Genomic DNA, 20,358 nt, shown 5'->3' on the forward strand with positions numbered 1-20,358 from the left:
CACTCCTGTCAGATGGCCACCCAGCCTCTCTTAAAAAACCTCCAAAGAAGGAGACTCCACCACACTCCGAGGTAGTGCACTCCGAGGTAGTGCATTAACACTGAGACAATTCACGGAACAACCCAAGTGTCCCATAAGGGCATAAAATAGCACTAAAGCAATATTCACCAGTTAAAATGATGTACATAAAACAGCCCTCAAGCGACAGACGGGTCATAAAAATTGCCACTAAAAAATGGGAACCCTTCCAGTAAAAGTGGAAAAGGACAAATGTTTTGACCTGATACCTAAAGGATAATCTCAAGGGTTGGGTTGCCAACTACAGGTTGAGAGATTTCTACAGATTTGGGGGCACAGCCTGGGGAGGGGGGGAGGGAGTACAGCAAGGATGTGGTTGCCATGGCGTCTGCCCTCCAAAGCTGACATTTTCTCCAGGGGAACTGATATCCAGGGATCAGTTGTAATTCTGGGAGAACTCCAGGCCTCACCTGGAGGTTTGGCAACAATATAAATCTGTGTCCAATGGCTTAAACCACGAGCAACATGGGTAATTTTATCCACAATGTAAAATACACAATTTCATAAACAATGGTTTATATGGTGCAATTTTCACAACTTTATACATTTATAATTTGTATTGAAGTGGGCACAATTATGTATAAAGTACCTTTACAATTTGCATTATAGTAAGGACAATTATGTACAAAATAATACTCCATATATAAGTTGTTGCTTCCAAGTAAACGCAAAAGGTTAACCAATACCAGAGGTTAACTAGCCCCACCTTTTGTAAAGTAAATGTACTTTATACATCATTGTACCCACTTCAATAGAATTTGTAAATGTATAAAGTTGTGAAAATTACACCATATAAATAATTGTTTATGAAACTGTGTATTTTACACTGTGGATAAAATTACCCACGTTGTTCGTGGTTTAAGCCATTGGATTCAGATTTATATTGTTGCCAAATCTCTGGTGTATCCACCCCCCACCCCCTTTTTCTTTCTTAAAGATGACTGACTGACCTGGAGGTTGGCAACTCTACTTCGGACATGGCATTCTGGAGATGAGACACTACCACTGAAAAAATGCCCCGTTAATCACAGCCGCACTGATCAAACTATATATACTCTGCGCAGCCCTCTCAAAATTGTCCTTGTAGGTAACCCACATTCTCCAACCAAAAAAATGGCCTTGCAAAAATTATGCAATAAGTGCTGATTTGCATAATGATATTGCATAGCGTTGAATTTTCTTTGCATTTAATAGCAACCCTTGTGGCATAGTGGTTAAGAGCAGGTGCATTCTAATCTGGAGGAACTGGGTTTGATTCCCAGCTCTGCCGCCTGAGCTGTGGAGGCTTATCTGGGGAATTCAGATGAGCCTGTGCACTCCCACACATGCCAGCTGGGTGACCTTGGGCTAGTCACAGCTTCTTGGAGCTCTCTCAGCCCCACCCACCTCACAGAATGTTTGTTATGAGGGGGGAAGGGCAAGGAGATTGTAAGTCCCTTTGAGTCTCCTGCAGGGCAGAAAGGGGGGATATGAATTCAAACTCCTCCTCCTCCTCCTCCTCCTCCTCTAAAGGGGGATATAAATTCAAACTCCTCCTCCTCCTCCTCCTCCTCCTCCTCCTCCTCCTCCTCCTCCTCCTCCTCCTCTTCTTCTTCTTCTTCTTCTTCTTCTTCTTCTTCTTCTTCTTCTTCTTCTTCTTCTTCTTCTTCTTCTTCTTCTTCTTCTTCTTCTTCTTCGGCAGTCAAAATCTTTGTGACAATGATGACTAGAAACATGGCTCGGAAAGGGGGAGGATTCTCTAGAATGTGGGTCCAGTCATCACCAGTGGTGGGATCCAAAAATTTTAGTAACAGGTTCCCATGGTGGTGGGATTCAAACTGTGGCTTAGCGCCAATGGGGCCAGTGGGCAATGACAAGTGCAATGGGCATCCCGGGGGCGGGGCATTCCTGGGCGGGGCACTGCACCGGTCCTTAAGGGAAACTAATGCATTAGGTGGTGGCTGCTGCCACACGACCGGGTGCACCTCCTACTAGACTGCTTCAAGTTCTGCGCGCTACTGCTGAGAGGAGGGGCGTAACTAAGGCAAAAATCATGTGGCAAAATCACCAATTAGTAACCCCCTCTCGGCACACACAAATAATTAGTAACCTACTCTCGGGAGCCTGTGAGAACCTGCTGGATCCCACCTCTGGTCATCACAGTCTAATGATTATCCTGCATTTCTGCAGAATCCATTATTTATCTGCCACCTTTCCTCGTTCGTGATCTAAGTTTGTGGGAAATTAGTTTGTGTGAAATAGTTTTTTATATTTTAAACCACTTTGAATGGATTGGCAGGAAGGTGGTAGATGAACAGGTTTTAAAAAGTATAGATGCATTTAAGTTTGAATACTCCCTCTCAGAAGTTGCATTCATTTTTTTTCCATTTTTATCCACCGTTTCTCACTGTCAGAACAATATTTTCACCATTAAAGTTGCAATACACATGTAACAACTTTGTATTATTTAGTAATTACTGCAGGATGCCCTGATTATTTATCTCTTGTGGAGTATACAGTAATTGTGTTTTAGCCATGGTGTTTAAATTGTGGTGTAATTACAGAAAAATGTATATGTTTTTTTTCTAAATACTTCATACAAGTTAAGCTTTTAAATCACACAGGCCCCATGTAAATACTTGAAAATTATCCAGTAATTACTTATTTACATTGTAATTAAAATAAGTAATTAGCATACATTTGCAGAGGATTTACATATTTATTGGTGAAAATAGTTCCTTGACAGATGCAAAGGAAATCTTTAGTTGATCATAAAAGAGAGAGTGAGAAGGAATATACATAAGCAAATTCACACGTGGGCTGGAGAAGTCTGAAAAATTGGCACAGAATTTTTGACATAAGAGGCATCATGGAGTTCGGCCTGCTCTTTGAAGAATATCATGGATCAAAACAGAAGTCCTGCTTCCTTAGTCTCTGTGTTAGCAGGGCTACTGTTCAGAGGAGGCACCCTCTCCCAGAAACCACTCGATCCTGGGAATCACATGATTCCAAAAAGCCGTTGCTGCCCCAACTCCTATCAAATTCCATGGTCCACTGTACACAATTCCATGTTCCACCTTACACGTTTCCACCTCGAGGAAACGTGTGCCCAGCAGGGTTTGTGACCATCCCTTCACACTTCCAGATTGGCATCGACTAATTATGTGCTGCGTTGTCAGACAGTGCTCCTCTCTATCCCTAAACTTGCTGTTCCCCAAGTCCTGGAAGTCCTGGAGAAGATGTCCTCCAATTATTTCCTCTTTGCTAAATGCCCCATTAAGGTCCTCCTCCCTCTGCTTCACTTGCTTCCCTCATGCACAGGCATTTATGTCACCCATCCTCAGTGAGCCTTGACCTGGATAGGCCCAGGCTAACATGATTTACTCAGATCCCAGAAGCAAAGCAGGGTTGACCCCGGTTAGTATTTGGATAGGCAACGAACACCAGGGTCATGATGTGGAGGCAGGCAATGGCAAACCCCTCCCAATGTCTCTTGCCTTGAAAATCTTATGAGGTTGCCGTAACTCAGCTGATTTTGTTTAAAAAGCTCCATGAGGAAGACCTAGAGGCAGAGGTGGGATCCAAAATTTTTTGTAACAGGTTCCCATAGTGGTGGGATTCAAACTGTGTCGTAGCGCCAATGGGGATGGGCGGGGCACAATGGGGGTGTGGCCTGGCATTCCGGGGGTGGGGCATTCCTGGGTGGGGCTGTGGCAAGGACGCAGCCACTGCACCGGTCCTTGGGTGGGAAACGAATGCACGCAGGCGCAGGATGCCACGCATGCCGGTGCACCTCCTGCTAGACTGCTTCAAGTTCTGCGCGCTACTGCTGAGAGGAGGGACGTAACTAAGGCAAAAATCATGTGGCAAAATCACCAATTAGTAACCCCCTCTCGGCACACACAAATAATTAGTAACCTACTCTCGGGAACCTGTGAGAACCTGCTGGATCCCACCTCTGCCTAGAGGAAGTCAGAGTTCATTGCACATGGCACATCTCTCAGCAGACAATGGCAGCTTCCTCTGGCCCATTCCCCACAGGCCAGGAAACATGAGTGTAGGGCAGTATGTAACCCATTGGGGGGGTACTTTGTTTTAGGTCCCGTCCCCCAAACAAGTCTGCCTCATTTTATTTCCTCCAACCCGTTTTTTTTTAAATTGTTAAACAAGTGATCCTTTTGAAAAACGCTGGGTTGGAGCTGCTCCCAAGCAAACAGCCAGGCAGAAGGGGCTTCATTTCCCTCCCTTCCAGCCCCTTCCCATGGTCAGGGAGAAACTCACCCGTTGTGGGGAGGCCCCTTTTCCTTGTTTTTTTTTAAAAATTGTGGCTTTTTCTGCGTAGCTTTGCAGATACAGCTCGTCATATCATGGGGCATTGGTATAGCTGCGGGGGTTCATTTCTGCATACCTGCGTAGCTACGCATGCGTTACAGGATTTTTTTTTAAAAAAGAGAAGCATCTCCATGCAAAGGCACAACAGCAACCCGGATTGTTTCCATGGGCTCCAATCGCTGCCGGCACGGAACTCAGGCGAATGAGAAAACAGGGAAATGGGTTCCTTTATCACGACTGCAACCCGTTATACATTTGCTGTGCGGAAAGGGCCTCCAAAATATTGGAGGGACATTAGAGACATTCTCTCGTTTCCTGGTAGGAGACTTCCTGAGGGTTGGGCAGTAGAATGTGGTGCTTTTATATGAGCGTGACTTTCTTCCTTGCTCCCTTAGAGTGTCTCTCATTAAGAAATGGGAGAATGATCCCAGAAGCCTCAGTGACATCACAACAAATATTGATCTTAGAGAAATGTCTTATTTCAAAATTCCTCAGGTATTTCAGTTGAGGTGGTACCCTAACATGGCTTTGTATTTTTGTTTGGGGTGAAATTTCAGTCTCAATTCTGCCGGGGTTAGTCGAACGTTGGTTCATTTCCCCCCCCCCCCTACCTCTGTGTTGTCAGGTAATAGATTGGGGATATGGGAATGGGCAGCCTGCAGGAAAGCAAAGAGATTGCTATTATTTCTCAAAAATTGGATGCCCCCTGTTCCTAGGTCTTTTATTGTATAATGCAGCATTTTACTGGTTTTTCGCCCTTTGTCCTTATTAATGTGGGAAATGTAGTTTGTGTGTGTCTGAGAGAGAGAGAGAGAGAGAGAGAGAGAGAGAGATGGTGATAGGATCTAACACTGTATAAAATCACAGTTTGTCCTCCCTTCTGGCGTAGGTGTAAACAGGGTTTAACTGTACAAACAAATAACCCTAAATAGAAACATTGGTGGAGCTGGTGGTGGTGTGGAGAGATGATAAATGGATGGAGAGAGAGAGAACAAGAGAGAGTATACTCTCGCCAAGGTGAGCAAGATGACAGTGTATCTGTGAATGGAATGAGGAATTTGCCTGCTCGAGGGTCACTCCTGCACGGTCTGAAGGTCAGCTCTTCCTGGATTGTGCTCCCTAGGCTTTTCAAGAGGTTGTGCAAACCTTTGTGTGATTTGCACTCTGACTAATTGGTTGGGGAATTTTTCCCGGTTGTGAGGCGTTGTTTCAAATATAGGCCTTTGGGCTTCCGTGTGCTTGCTATTGTGACGGATAGGGGTGTCTGAACCTGTCTTTCCCCCAGATTCAGCGGATGTTTTTTCAAGGAGATGTCTTTGTTCTTGGATTTCACTTTAGACCCCCAGTGACAACATGGGATGGGCAAACTGCCTCTTCTCTCCAAGACATCTTACCTATTTTACTAAAGTTCTTTGGACTGGCTTCAAAATTCTTCTTTGGTTTAGGAGATAAGTGTAGTGGTTAGAGTGCTTGTTCGGGAATGGGCAGACCTGGGGTTCATATGTGAGTGACCACCTGTGCCAGCCACAACCTTTTTCAGTACAGCCTGCTTCACACGACTGTTATGAGGATAAAATGCTAAAGAGAGCGTTTCCATACGCTGCTCTGAGCTTTGTGGAGAAAAGGTAGAATTAATCTGTGATAGACAGAAAGGAGGGACTCTGCCAAGGCTGCATTTACATTTTGCTTTGGATGACATTTAGATTGTAGTAGGCCTGGCCATAGAATTGTACGTATGTCTGTTGTGAGAATCGTGTCCTGAGTTGATGTTGGTGCTGGGTGTGGATAATAGATTTACCTCAGGAAATTAGAACAGGTTAAACTCCTTTTCCATCATTCCATAACCTCGGTCCACCTCCCCTAGGGTTGCTGCTCCAGACTGGGAAATACCTTGAGACTTTTTGGGGCGGGGGGAGGGCAAGTAAAAAGGGGTTTGGGGAGGGGAGGGACTTCAATGAGGTATAATGCCATAGTGTCCACCCTCTAAACTGGCCATTTTCTCCAGAGGAATTGGTCTCTGTCTGTGGCAGAGGTGTATCGGGAGGGGGGGGGAATGGTGCCGGGGCACAACATCTTCTCTGGGTGCTCCCCCACACCTGTGCCCCCATGCTTGGGGGTGGGGCTTGGGGGTGGCTCGGACGGGCACTGCAGTGGCAGGCTGGCTCTTGGGCTGCACGCTGCCAAGCCCTGTCCCTGCCCTGCAAGGAGCCCGGGGTCAGGACCACCCACCCCTGAGCCCTGCCCCACCTCCCTGCAGGCCAGCTTTTGCCCTCCCCAGACCCTGGGGATAGCAGGAGACGACATGCAGGGAGGCAGGGGGCAGGGTGTGGCGGTGGGCAGCCTAGGAGCCAGCCTGCTGCTGCGGTACCCATCTGAGCCACCTCTACCCCACCCCCCACCCCTGAAGGCCTGGGTAGGGAAGGAGGCGGCTTGGGTGGGCCCCGTGGCAGCAGGCTGGCTCCTGGCAGCAGGCTGGCTCTTTCTTTAGGCGCCTTCCCCATGTCAATCCAGCTCTTCTGAGCTGGATTGGTGCGGGAGAGGAGGGGGTGGGGGCGATTTTCTGTGCCCCACCATTGTGCCCAGGGTCATTTGACCCACCTGTCCCTGTGGACAGTACGCCACTGGTCAGTGGAGATCAGTTGTAACCCCAGGATACCTACAATCACTACCTCAAGGTTGGAAATTCTAACACCATCCCCAGTAATACTTTTGAAAGAAGGTTAATTGGATGGGAGATCTAATAATGGATCTCCAATGTCTAATCAGCAACTATGGTCCTTAGAATTAGCTATTCCTAGATGGAACAGTTCAAAACAGATCATTGAGGCCGGAGACTCTGAAGGCAACCTTGATCTTCAGGTCTTGCAGTGAGTCTAAGGGCATCCCTTCCTGCTCCTTTGGTTTCTCTTTCCCCCCAATCCTCCTTCTTGGAGCAAAAGTTCTACTTTGTTTATAAGTAACCCAAAACACAGATATCAAAACCTAACTTTCTTCTACCCACCTATTCTCATTCTTTATTTAAACCTTTTAATGTCCTTTTTCTGTATTTTGTAAAATACATCCTCAGTAAGAGTGTTTTTAAAATAGCTGTTTACTTGTACCTGTTAAGGTTTTGTGTCTTCAGACAATCTACAAGAGGCTTCTACTTTTGCCTGAAGATAGTGTAGTGTGGTGGTTACAGTATCAGCGAAAAAGGGGTTCAAATCCTGTCACCCCCTCTCTGGTGGAGGGGAGAAGCAGGTTCCTCATACTGAACTCCTGGGAGGGACGAATAGTGAATAATTTGTATTTTATTTGCTGTACTTGACTCTTATTTACTGAGTTAATGTATCTATCATCGTAGTGTCTGAAAACGACAACCAACCAATTCTGAATCTATTCCAGAGTTGTATGGGGCAACCCACAAGCCCAGGAATTTAAGTATTGGCTCTGTCCTTTGAAAAGGACAGATGGTTTCTTCTTCATTTGTATAACCCTATCACTTTTGTGGTGGTATCCCTCCTGTTCAACCCCATGTAATTTTTTTGGGCAGCGCCTCCCCAGCCTGCTCCTTTTGAAGACTGCAGTGTATTGTTTACATGTGCACTCTGGAGGGTGAGAGATTTAACCGAGAAGCCTTTAGGAGCACCAAACGCATGGGGCTGACCCCAACCCTCCTGTCACTGTGCTGTGCCAGCGTGTAATGAGGCCCTGTGAGGATATTGATATGACAGAACTAAAGGCCAAGGTGTGGGAAGGACAGCAATACGCAGGTCTCACTCCATTTGTTTTTCCCACCAAATCCATCATGTTAATGGGTCACCTTTCTGTGGCAGCCGATGATTACCTGCTTATCCAAGGAGAGAGGCAGGTACATGGGAGGTTGATGGGGGTTGTGAGGAGAAACTAACAGGGTTTGGGAGATGAGGGGGGTATTGCTGCTGTCTCCCTGAGCGTGTGGATTCGTTTTCTTTCTGTGCTGAGCCTGAAGAATTTATGATGGGTCAGCTCGAGTGTGCTTTCTTGCTAGATCAAGGGGACCGAGGCTTATTTGGGACAGGCAGAATGACTGCCGCTATTGGTGGTGACAAATGATCTTGTGGGAAGGTGGGAGGTTGCAGGAAGGCCAGAGGGATTGCTTCGAAGCACAAGCCCCACAGGTTATTTTGGGTAGGGGGAGTAAACAGCCCAGGTACTTACAGGTGGTATATGCAGAAAGTATGAAGGACCAAGTGTAACACAAGTCATTGTTTTACTACTAACCCAGAATGTTCTAGACTTCTGAGAGGAGGAATTTTCCTTGATTTAAAACTAGGGAACCCCATATCGTTCTAGGGATGATTTTGAATTCCTCATCTGTGGTATTTCAACCTAAAAAATACTCCATTTGCATTCTGATTCTGAAAATGGTACCCAGGATTTCTTCATTTTCATGGCATGTTCTGTTTCCTTGAACCAAAAAATTCCAATAGGATGTACACCATTTTGGGTGTATCCCTAAATTAGCATTATACCTTGCACGCATATTATGTAGTACAATCCTATACAGAGTTATTACAGTCTATGATGGTTCAAATAATGGACTGGTGTAACTTTGCCTAGTATTGCACTGTCAATGGCCTACATACTATGTATAAATACTGTATGAATTGCATATATAACTCATGCAAAATGCACACAGAGTGTAAATGAATCCACAAAACCAACAACAAAATACAGAGAAATGGGAAATATGAATGAGTATACAAAAGATATGAAATAAGGAACATGGGCTCATCCCTATTTCATTCTTACAGCAGAAAAGGTTTTGTCTTTCAAATATTAATGAGGACAAATTACCCATCTTCAGAAAAACCACCCCCTATGCTGGGTGCTATTTAGAGTGTTAGAGTCCCCTGACACTGAAAAGAAATTATAGTCCTCCTGCCATCTCTGATTCAAAATAAAAACAATACTAAACCAAAAAAATGAAATTTTATTTTTTGAAGTGACAGAAAACTTACATGCAATTAAAGTAGTTTCTTTCTAGATGTTTTTTTTTCAAATGTCAAACTCTGGCCTTTTCTACACACTGACTGGACTTTACCGCATTTTGAAGGTGTTTTCAATCCCATGGTTTTCTACAACGTTTGTTCACACTCCCCTCCTCTGAACATTGTTTCCTGCCTGCCAATAATTTTTTTGGCTGTTTTCCATGCATGTGCTGTAGTGATAATTTATAGCTTCACCAATTCAATGGTCCAAACCTCCGGAAAAAAGGGACACTCGCAAGGAAATGGTAAAAAGATTAAGGGGAGTAGGTAAAAGGTGAAAAAATGGGAAAAAATTGTGGCCGGACTAAAGAAACTAAGGGGAGGCTGGGCAATTGCACCGGGTTGGGGGGGGGCATGGATAACGATCACACTTTTTGGCGAGAAATAAAAGATCAAATCAGAATGACTGCAATGTAAGGGAAGCTACCTTGGAAACATCTCAGGAAAAAAACACTGAGGCAAAAGTGTTGTCAAAAACAACAAAGCAGAAGTGTTTTAAAAAACATTTCCAGAACCAAACATGCAGAAATCTATGGAAAAATCGAGGCATTTGTGGGCTGGGAAATATAACTGACTTGTGCAGAAAAGGCCTCTTATCGAAAAGGATGTTTTGTTTAGGTGGCCCTTCTTTGCTGGTGCCTTAACCACATGCACACTATGCCGATCAGGGAATCCAGCATTTGCTCTGCATGAGTCGCTGATGATCCAGGTTGGAAGGGGTAAGGCGGGTGTCTTGTCTCATGCAGAAATGCAATGAGCAACCTCCTCTGAAGATATGCAGTTTTGTTGCTTCTCCGCATCAGTTGTAAATGATTCAGTCGACCCCAGAGGTGTGGGGGGGAGAAACACCTGCTCCAGGTGCCCCTCCACCACCCCACACCCCACTTACCTTAGCCGGCGGGAGCCTGCCGGGGGCCTCCCCTTGGCCCTGCCCGATCTGACCCCGCCAGGGTACTTCTTCTTCTTCAGAAGAAGAGTTTGGATTTATATCCCCCCTTTCTCTCCTGCAGGAGACTCAAAGGGGCTTACAATCTCCTTGCCCTTCCCCACTCACAACAAACACCCTGTGAGGTGGGTGGGGCTGAGAGAGCTCCAAGAAGCTGTGACTAGCCTAAGGTCACCCAGCTGGCGTGTGTGGGAGTGTACAGGCTAATCTGAATTCCCCAGATAAGCCTCCACAGCTCAGGCGGCAGAGCTGGGAATCAAACCCGGTTCCTCCAGATTAGATACACGAGCTCTTAACCTCCTACGCCACTGCTGCTCCTGGCAGAGGCTCCACTGGCTGAAGGAGCAGCCTGGCGGGGTGGGCAGGGCCGAGGGGAGGAGTGTGGGGTTGATTCTCCACCCCATGTGACCAGCTGGCATGCGCCTGGGGACATGTGGTCCCACATGTCGCTGTGAGTGTTCCACTCCAACCCTACAGATACACATCTGTGCAATTTTTTTTTGCAGTGAAATACATTCAACCACAATGAAATAGCTCAGTATTTTGATCCCAAAGTGTATGCATGCTTTCCTGATTTCAGCAGATGTTACCTATTGTGTCTTGTAGCATTTTGTAGCAGTGTGCTTCATGGTAGTTTTTTACAGCAAAGTTACAGCACTGCGAGTCAGTGACAGACTGTTTTCAGATATAGCTGATCTCCTAATTTCACATTAATTACACAGAGGAGCGAGGTCCCGAAGAAGAAACTGGGAATGGATGAAGTGTTTTTGTAATATTTCACACGATATGAATTTCCCTGTAGGATTTTCCAGATAATTTTGTTTATAAATAGTTTTAATTTGAGCTCAGAGACATCTTAATTTTTATTGTGCTATTCTCACAACAAAATACATTTGTTTAGATGGCATACAGTTTCCATGCGGTATGGTTGCCAGCCCCCCTTGGGATGGAAATTCCTCCATCCCCAGCTGACATTTGCTTACTTATCAGAGCAGTTGCGGAAGAGATATGAAATGTTAGAAATGACCATCGCCAATGGTGTGACAAATATGAAAGTGATGTCATGCCTCTCTATGAATTGACTGAAACTCTATGGTTAAACCATAGCTTCCACAGGCAGAGTCAGGGGTAGGTCTAGCAGTGGAGTAGGTCGAGAGTGACTGGGAAGCCAGGGAGTAGGGCCAAGAAGGGATGGGCTCACTTCCAGCCCAGAGGCCCTAGTTGGAGGGGGGCTGGGGAAAAAGTGAAGCTAGCCCTATAAGAAAAGAGCAAGGAGAAAGACTGCGGGGGAGGATACTGGCCGCCAGTTCCTAGAGCTGGGGAATGTGGCATACCAGGAGGGAGAGGCAGCAGGTGAGACCCTCTCCCTCCATTCTGAGGTTCATGCAGACCCCAGGAGTTGGAGGGAATGACGGGGTGAAGAGGAGGAACCAGGAGAGGCAACCCTGCCACCAGGGGGCACCACAGTGTTGCTTTTTCCATTCCTTTTTGGATTCCCCATGCTTAGCCATTCATGTTGGTTTCAGACTGATTCATTTCTGTTGATGCTATTGATCATTGGTTTTGTTTCTGTTATGGCATCTTCATCATGTTTATATTCAAAGAATTGGCATATAAAGATGGAAAACATACACAGAATTTTCATGGGAAAAATTGGCATAAGGAGAAAAATATTCGTGTATTTATTTATTACTTCATTTATAGAGCTTCTTTCTTATAAAAATACCAAAACCCGGAGATGTTCAATTGTAACTGCAAATGAACTCCACCCAGACACATGCTGATGCAACTGAAATTGCAACAGCAATGTAAAGGAACTCCACCCAGACAAGTGCAAATGTGCCTTTCCCCTGTGTGAGGTGGACAAATATACCCCTCATCACACAATCACTCCACACTGTGTCACAGAGAGAAACACATCTTACTGCGGTGTGTCTCTGAAGATGCCAGTCATAGATGCCAGCGAAACCTTAGGAGCAGAAACTACCAGACCACAGCCATGCAGTCTGGAAGACCTACAACAACCTCTTGAATTATTTCTATTTTTGTGGCAGGCAGATTTTGAGGAGGTTGTTTTAAGGACTGCATTGTTCATTTCCTTGTTTTATAGGAATTATGGGTAAAAAACAGAAGGGACTGAAAAAAGCCATCTTCAAAGATATGGGGACAGGGATACCAGAAGCAACATCATGACGCTGGTGTGATTTCGACACAATGTTCTAGTATTGGACAAAACTCTATGGCTAAAATGATAGAGTTTCATTTTGGCATCACTCCAGCAATGTGGTGTTATTTTGAGGTATTTGCTGGAGGTGCTGTCACACCATTGGTGAGACACACCTTTAGGGTTGGAGATTCGGACAGCCCAAATCTGGATTTTTACCGAATCTGCACTGATTCGTATGGATTCGGACGAGCAGGGTCTGAATCTGAGCTGTCCGAATCCTAACAGATCCAAATCCATGGGATTCGGATCACCAGCTGTGAATTGCGTTTTTATTTTTTGGTGTTTTTTCACGTTTCGGCCTGCAGGGGGTGCATTTTTAAACATATTGGCACCAAAATTTCAGGGTATCATCAGGAGACTGTCCTGATGATACCCTCCAAGTTTGGTGCAGTTTGGTTTAGGGGGGCCAAAGTTATGGACCCCCCAAAGGGGTGTCCCTTTCCCCCATTCTTTCCAATGGGAACTAGTTAAGGAGATGAGGGCTACCCTTTGAGGGTCCATAACTTTGGCCCCTGAACCAAACTGCACCAAACTTGGAGGGCATCATCAGAACAGGTCACCTGGATGATACACACTGAAATATTGGTACCGATACATCTACAAATGCGCCCCCCTGCAAGGCATCCCCAGAAATTTGCCCAAGATTCTTTGTTCTGGCAGTGACTTTAGCTGCATTGTTGTCAATGGGAATTTCTGGATAGAGGGCTGTGGAGTGCACATTTTTCATGGTAAACTCACAAAACTCTTCAGAGGTATCCTTTCAGGAGAGTTCTCTGGATGACACCATCCAGGTTTGGGGAACTTTACCTGTCAGGGGGCAAATGGGAGATGGGCCCTACCCTTTTGGGTCCCATAGAATTCAAACGCCCTGAAGCTTAAAATTCCCCAGAAACCTGGGATGGTGTCATCCAGAGACTCCTCCTGAAGATACCCCTGAAAAGTTTGTGACCATACCTTCAGAAATGTGCACCCTACAGCCCTCTTACCATAAATTCCACATTGACAGCAATACAGCTAACAGTCACTGCAGAACAAAGCAATTCCTGGGCACAATTTCCTAAGGGTGCTCCTTGCAGGGGACGCATTTTTGAGATGTATCGGCACCAAATTATCAGGGTATCATCAGGTGACTGTCCTGATAAATAGTTGCCCAACTCAAGTTTGGTGCCAGTTTGGTTCAGGTGGCTGGACCCTCAAAAGGGTGCAACTATTCCCCATTGTTTCCAATGTGGAAGCTGATGATAGGGATGGGGGGCTACACCTTTGATGAGTCCATAACCTTTGGCTCCTCTGAACTGCAAACTGCACTAAATCCTTTGGGGTAGAATATGATCAGGACAGTCTCCCTGATGATAATTCCCTGAAAGTTTGGTGTCACTAACTTTGAAAATGCTGAGCTTTGCAAGTGTTTCACCGCTCACTCACTCCAGCAGGCTTCCATGTGCAGGATCGCCGGGTGAAACATGAAAACCGGGAATTTTTAAAGCTAGTGGCACCAAATTTTTAGGGTATCATCCAGGAGACTGTCCTGGGATGACACCCCCAAGTTTGAGTGCAGCTCTTGGTTCTAGGGGGGCCAAAGCTAATGGACCCCTCAAAAGGAGCAGTCCCTATCCCCCCATTCTCTTTCCAATGGGGAGCTAAGTGAGATGGTGGCTACCATTTTGAGTGGGTCCACTTAACTCTTGGCTCCCCTAAACCAAACTGCGCACCAAGCTTTAAGGTGTCATCAGGACAAAGTCTTCTGATGATACTGTCCTGTTATTTTGGTGCTGATATGTCTAAACGGTAATGTGCTCCTCCCTTGCAGGCACCCCCCAAAATTTGGCTCCAAGATTCTTTTTCTGCAGTGACTTCTGCATTGCTGTCAATGGGGGGAATTTCTTGGTGGAGGGTTGTGGGGTGTGCGACATTTATCATAGAGAACAGTCACCAAAACGTTCAGGGTAATCTTCAGGAGAAAGTCTCTGGATGACACCATCCAGGGTTTGAGGGAACTTTGCTTATGGGGCAGGCGGGAAGATGGACCCTACCCATAACATTGAACCCCTTGGAAGCAACTGTCACTCACAAAACCTGGATGGTGTCTTGAAGAGACTCTCCTGAAGCTATTTCACCACCCTGAAAGTTTCCCGTTAAGGTTTACCATGAGAAATGTGCACTCCCACAGCCCTCCCACAGAAATTTCCCATTGGCTGCAATGGAGCCAGCCGAAGCCACTACAGAGCACAGAATCTGGGGAAGGCCTTTCGAAGTGACTGTGAGGGGTGCAGTGTTAGAGCTACTTTCACTCAAAAGATTCTCAGGGTATCATACAGAGTACTGTCCCTATGATACCTCCTTCCAAGTTTGGTGGAAGTTTGGTTCATGGGGTCCAAAAGGTATGGACTCTTCAAAAGTGTGTAGCCCCCATCTCCTGTTAGCTTCCATTGGAAACAATGGGGGGATGGGGCACCCCTTTTGAGGGTCAATAACTTTGCCCCCCCCTGAACCAAACTGCACCAAACTCGGGGAGAATCATCAGGACAGTCTCCAGATGATATCCTGAAAGTTTAGTCCCGCTAGCTTTAAAATTGCGCCCCCTGCAGGCCAAAACGTGTAAAAACACCAAAAATTAAAAAAATAAATAAAACGGACCCGAATTTTTCGGATTTACCCGAATTTTCGGGCATATCCGAATCGGCTATGATTCGGATTCGGGCATACAAATCATTTTATGCCCCAAAATACCCAAATCCGAATTTTACCGAATTTTTTTAGTATTGACCAACCTTTTTAGTATTGACCAACCTTTTTTAGTATTGACCTACACACCTTTTAAAAACATTTTCCCCCAGGTCTGATTAGGCTGAAAGGCAACAGAGAGGCCTACACCATTTACTTCATTACACCCAGCGTCAACACTAGTTACCCCCTCCAGGATCTTTCTTATTCTTCTCAGACCTGCTTATTCTTTTTTTTTTTGTTATTGTTGCACTCAGGAGCTTGACTTCCACCCGTCATCATATCTGGAATTCCCTTGTGATGAAATCATTGGGAAGCTTTCTGTTGTCTTCACCCAACATCTTTCTGGCTTCTCCAGGGTCCTTTGACTCACATGTCTTGCAGGATATTGAAGAGGATCATATGTAGTTGTACGGAATTGCTGTATATTGAATCAAGCAAATTTCCCTTGACTGGCAGCAGCTGTTCAAGATCTCAAGGAGGGAAAGATGTTTTCCTAGCATCTCCTGCCTAAGATCCTTTCAATTAGACACACCAGCAACTGAGTGTTGAATTTTCTACATGGAACACCTGCGCACTTCTGCTGAACCACTGCTAGATAAGGACTGTCATGCTATCATTGTGTGTGTGTGTGTGTGTATGTGGGAGTTTTGTAGGGTTGCTGCCTTGTACAAGACTCCAAAAGCAGCTTGAGTTGAGTTGGGGGGTGGGGGGAGAGCAGTGTTAAATAAATAAATAACTGTGGCCTGACCTTCTTAGAGTGAATGAGAAAAGGGGATATGTTTGTGTATGTGTGTGAGTGAAAGTAGATTGTACATGTTTGCACCTTAAATGATACAAATAAGTTTGTGCAAGCTTATGTAAATCACACAAAAAGTGACAAGTTTTCCTATTAAAAGATAATTGTAATCAGGTTGCCGGACGTGGCTTGTGCTGATGATCGGAGATAGACGGCTAGCGTGAAAAGATGGATTGTTTTAATTTGCACCAATTAAATTGAAGTTCATAGGATCATCTTCCTCAATCTTCATGAATACTTTATTTTCTGGCTGCTATGGAGCTATTAAAAAGAATGATTGAGCCCTACGCTGGGCATAGTGTATTTTATGAAATATCACCTTAAAGAATTTGAGTATGCCATTTTCATAATGAGTTTTCGAGTACCTAATACCCTTCTATATGACTACATTTTTAAAAGGGGGATTGATCTGGAAAGTGCCCGAACTACAGGTAATGATACATTTGGCTAGGATAAGATGGCGGATCATGTATCATTTAGCACTCCGGAAATAAAAGATTGCTTTGGGTTAGAGAGGTGGCATTCCTAGTTTAGTGGTTGCCTCCTGCACGTCTAGAAGAATCCCTTTCCCCCTGGGTTGTCAGTCATAGATTTGGAAGTGATAAAAGGGCCATCTAGTCTAGCCACCCTGCCTAAGATAGGACCAAACTCCTACCTTCTCGTGAAGATCAGCTATCCAGTGTGGGCCTCTGTATGCGGTGAGCTGTGATCTGGTGTTCAGCAGAAAAGAGTAAATTAGAGGCAAAGATTTGGTTACGGGGTTGCCTTTCTGGATCAACATGCAACACTTTTTTTTGATTCTCACAAAACAGATTCTGGCTTACAGTTGCTTCTGCTGTAATAGGAATGTTAGTATTTACATTAGTATGTCACAAGACACTGTGATGTTTTGTTCAACTTTTACAGCATTGTTAAGTTCACATTTTGAAATGCTTCTACATTTCACTGTTTTACAAAATTCCAATTCACCTCTGTTGATTTCTGGTCAGTGAGATTTTCAGCAGAAAATAAATGAACAGAGAGAAATTTGTACTCCATATGAAAAGCTGTAAAAAGAAAATACCCCTGGAAAAAAATTTGAAAGTTCAAAATATACCGTACTGGGCAATTTGCTGCAAAATATAATCAGCCATCTGGAGCCCCTCTAGGTATTTTCTTCTTGCAGACTCCAATCCTTGAAAGAAGCCTGTTGCTCTAAACCAGAGCCTGACCTTTGAATCCCAGATAGAGATATTGTTGAAATTTGTAATTATCTGGTCCAGATTACAAATTTGTCCAATTCATAATGCATGGTCGTGTTATGAATGGAGAAGTTCCTCTCGGGCTCAGCTTAGAATGTTAAACAAAAGTTTGCATTCATCAGAGTTAAATGATTGTGTCTGCATGCTAAAGATGAGTTCAGATTTCACAGTCCTAGTGTTGGAGCCCCAAACCCCATTACTTCTTTCTTGAGCAAATTGAAACTGTGACTCTTCATCTTTTCATTGTTTTCTGTTCTCTTCCATTGAATTTTCACTTAAAATGTCTATATTTTTCAGTGTTGTTTGTGCTTCAAGAAATAAACACTATCCACTGTGTTTGCATCAGAGGCTTAGCTGGGTCAAACTGCGCCCGGTGCAAAGTCTATATTTTCCGCCCCCCATGCCCCCACCCGTGGTGCCCCGCCCCTTCCCCCTTCCCACACTTACCTTAGTTCCTTTCCTTTTCCTAGAACTTTTTCAGGCTGAAAAAAAAGCCTATTCACAGTTCAGGCTTAAAAACGGCCTGATGGGAACTTTACTTCCCAGGAGACCTTGTGAGCCCCAAGGTCTCCTGGGTGCTGTAGTTCCTCAGGCCATTTTTAGCCTGTACTGTGAACAGGCCTTTTTTTTCAGCCTGAAAAAGTTCTAGGAAAAGGAAAAGAACTAAGATAAGTGTGGGAAGGTGGGTGGTGGGTGCCACAAGGGGGCACCGTGGGGGGAGGGGCCTGGGGGCAATTTTTCATCCCCCAGGCATGCGCCCAGTGCATGGCGCACCCCCCGTCACCTTGTAGCTCCACCACTGGTTTGCATTATAGAAGCCCTACGGGGATAGGGCAGGATACAAATTTATTATAATACATAAATAATGAAATAAAATAAAAATTGTACATATAAATACAATACAAAGCATTTTTATGAAATGCAAATTTACTCTCCAAATCAAACACGGAAGAGGCAAAAAGATACAGTCAAAACAACAAAAGATAAAAATAAGAACCAATGTAGAGGGCAGTAATTCAAACCATATACATGCACAGAGATTCTTAACCACTTACTCTCAATGAAAGTCTTGTTGATTGCAGTGAAATATGTAACCTGGACATGTGACCAAGCAGCCTTTTGTTTGGAGGTATCTTCTCTGTTTGGGTCAAGAAGTTCTCATGGTTGCTTTCTGCAAATGTTTTATGTGCTGCTTGGTCCGTTTTCAGGTCTAAAATCCTGTGTCGCTCCCAGAGGTGATTGTTGTAACTCCAGATGTCTCACAGTTGGTTGGTTTTGCTTGGCGATGGAAGGAAATGCACTTCATAATTGCTCCGAAGCACTTGTTCCCATGTTTTGATACTGGAAATACGTATCTAAGCAGCTTGTTCTATCTCCACAAAGGTTTCCAAAATGTCTTCTGCAGCCAGGTTTGAATCCATAATTGAACACACACTCCCACAGACACACTCCCATAGACACACAGACACACACAGACACACACAGACACACACAGATTAACCTGCCACACTGGGTTGTTGTGAGGATAAATTGGAGCAGGGCAGAACAAGTCACTTTAGGTCCCCGTAAGGGAGAAAATGGGGTATATATATTTATCCAGAACAGTTCTTAGAACCAGTGTGCTGTAGAGGTAGACCACTGGACCTGGGCAGTGGAGATCCCAGGATCAAATCTCTGCTATGAAACAAACTGGGTGATCCTGATAGAGTCACTAATTCTCAGCATAACCTACCTATGGTAAGATGAACCCATTTTCCCTTTTAGAACTCCTTGGAGAAAAGAAGAGATAAAATAGTAACAAACTCGTAAAGTAAATGAGCAATGTTTGTTCAAAGCAAGTGGGCAAACATGTTGATCTTGCTTTAGTAAAAAACAATAACAAAACCTGATCTTGGTCCCAGGGTTGTGGTGGTGGGATGCTTCCGTTGTGTCTTCGAGTAACACAATGCCATTTCTTTCTTACATAGGTCTGAGCTGCAGCAATCATAATTAACCTTGCTAATTAATCAGGGCATAACTTATTAATTGCTAGCATGCCAACGCTCTTTTGGAGCAGGTGCCGCTGTGCTGCCTGCGTGGGAACCTAATGGGATAATAAAGAGGCTCGCAAGATGCCATGCAGTGGAAAGGCACTGGCCCAGCAAAACCTTAACATCTGGGCAGGCGAGCAGCTGCAGTTTGGCTATGCAACCCATCTAGACATAAAGAGCTTGTGGAACTTGGCTGGGGAGTAAATGGATTTTTTTTCAGCCAATTAGATAATAACCTTTGTTCTCCATCTCAGCCAAACACATTTCCATTTAAAACCGGCCTAGAAGTATCTAGATGTTTTGATTGCCCAAAGATGAACTGTCTCAATCAGTTGCAAGAAAAGGAGTCAGCTGGCCAAAGAAAGGGTGGCCAAAGAAATGGTTCCATAGCAGATCTTGTGCCTGCCTGCCTGCCCGCCCGCCCGCCCGCACGCACGCACGCACACGCAGAAATGATATTTTTGTGCCCCTCACTTTTTAAGACTGAAAATTCAGCACAGACCTATTCCTTACACACTTTCCTATGTTCAGTCCAAACCTTGAACTTCACACGCTGTTCTAAAATTGGAGACCAAGTTGTGAAATCTGAGCAGTTAGAATTTGTCCCAATGATCCTGTCTTAGTGCTCCCTACAGTTTTGCTATGACTTATATATTTGCTATGGAACACGGTGCTGTTGCACTTCAATTTCATCAGTTCATTCATGTCTTTTCCCTCTACCATGCATACATGTATATTGATGAAACATTGGGTGGAAAATTTGACACTTTTGTTGTAGTTATTATTATTATTTTTTAATCAGTTTAGGGATTTGATTTATAATGAAAATCACTTTAAATTTTAAAAATTGGGGAAGAACACACAGTGATGCTATATATGGTTATACTAAGTCTTTTCTATGCGGTGTTTTATTCATGCGCAGGAGCATGATGTGGCAGTAAACCATGCAGGAAAGGAACTTTGTTGCAGCTTTACATACTGTTGAATCAA

This window comes from Sphaerodactylus townsendi, linkage group LG12, assembly GCF_021028975.2.
Source record: "Sphaerodactylus townsendi isolate TG3544 linkage group LG12, MPM_Stown_v2.3, whole genome shotgun sequence".
Taxonomy (NCBI): Eukaryota; Metazoa; Chordata; class Lepidosauria; order Squamata; family Sphaerodactylidae; genus Sphaerodactylus; species Sphaerodactylus townsendi.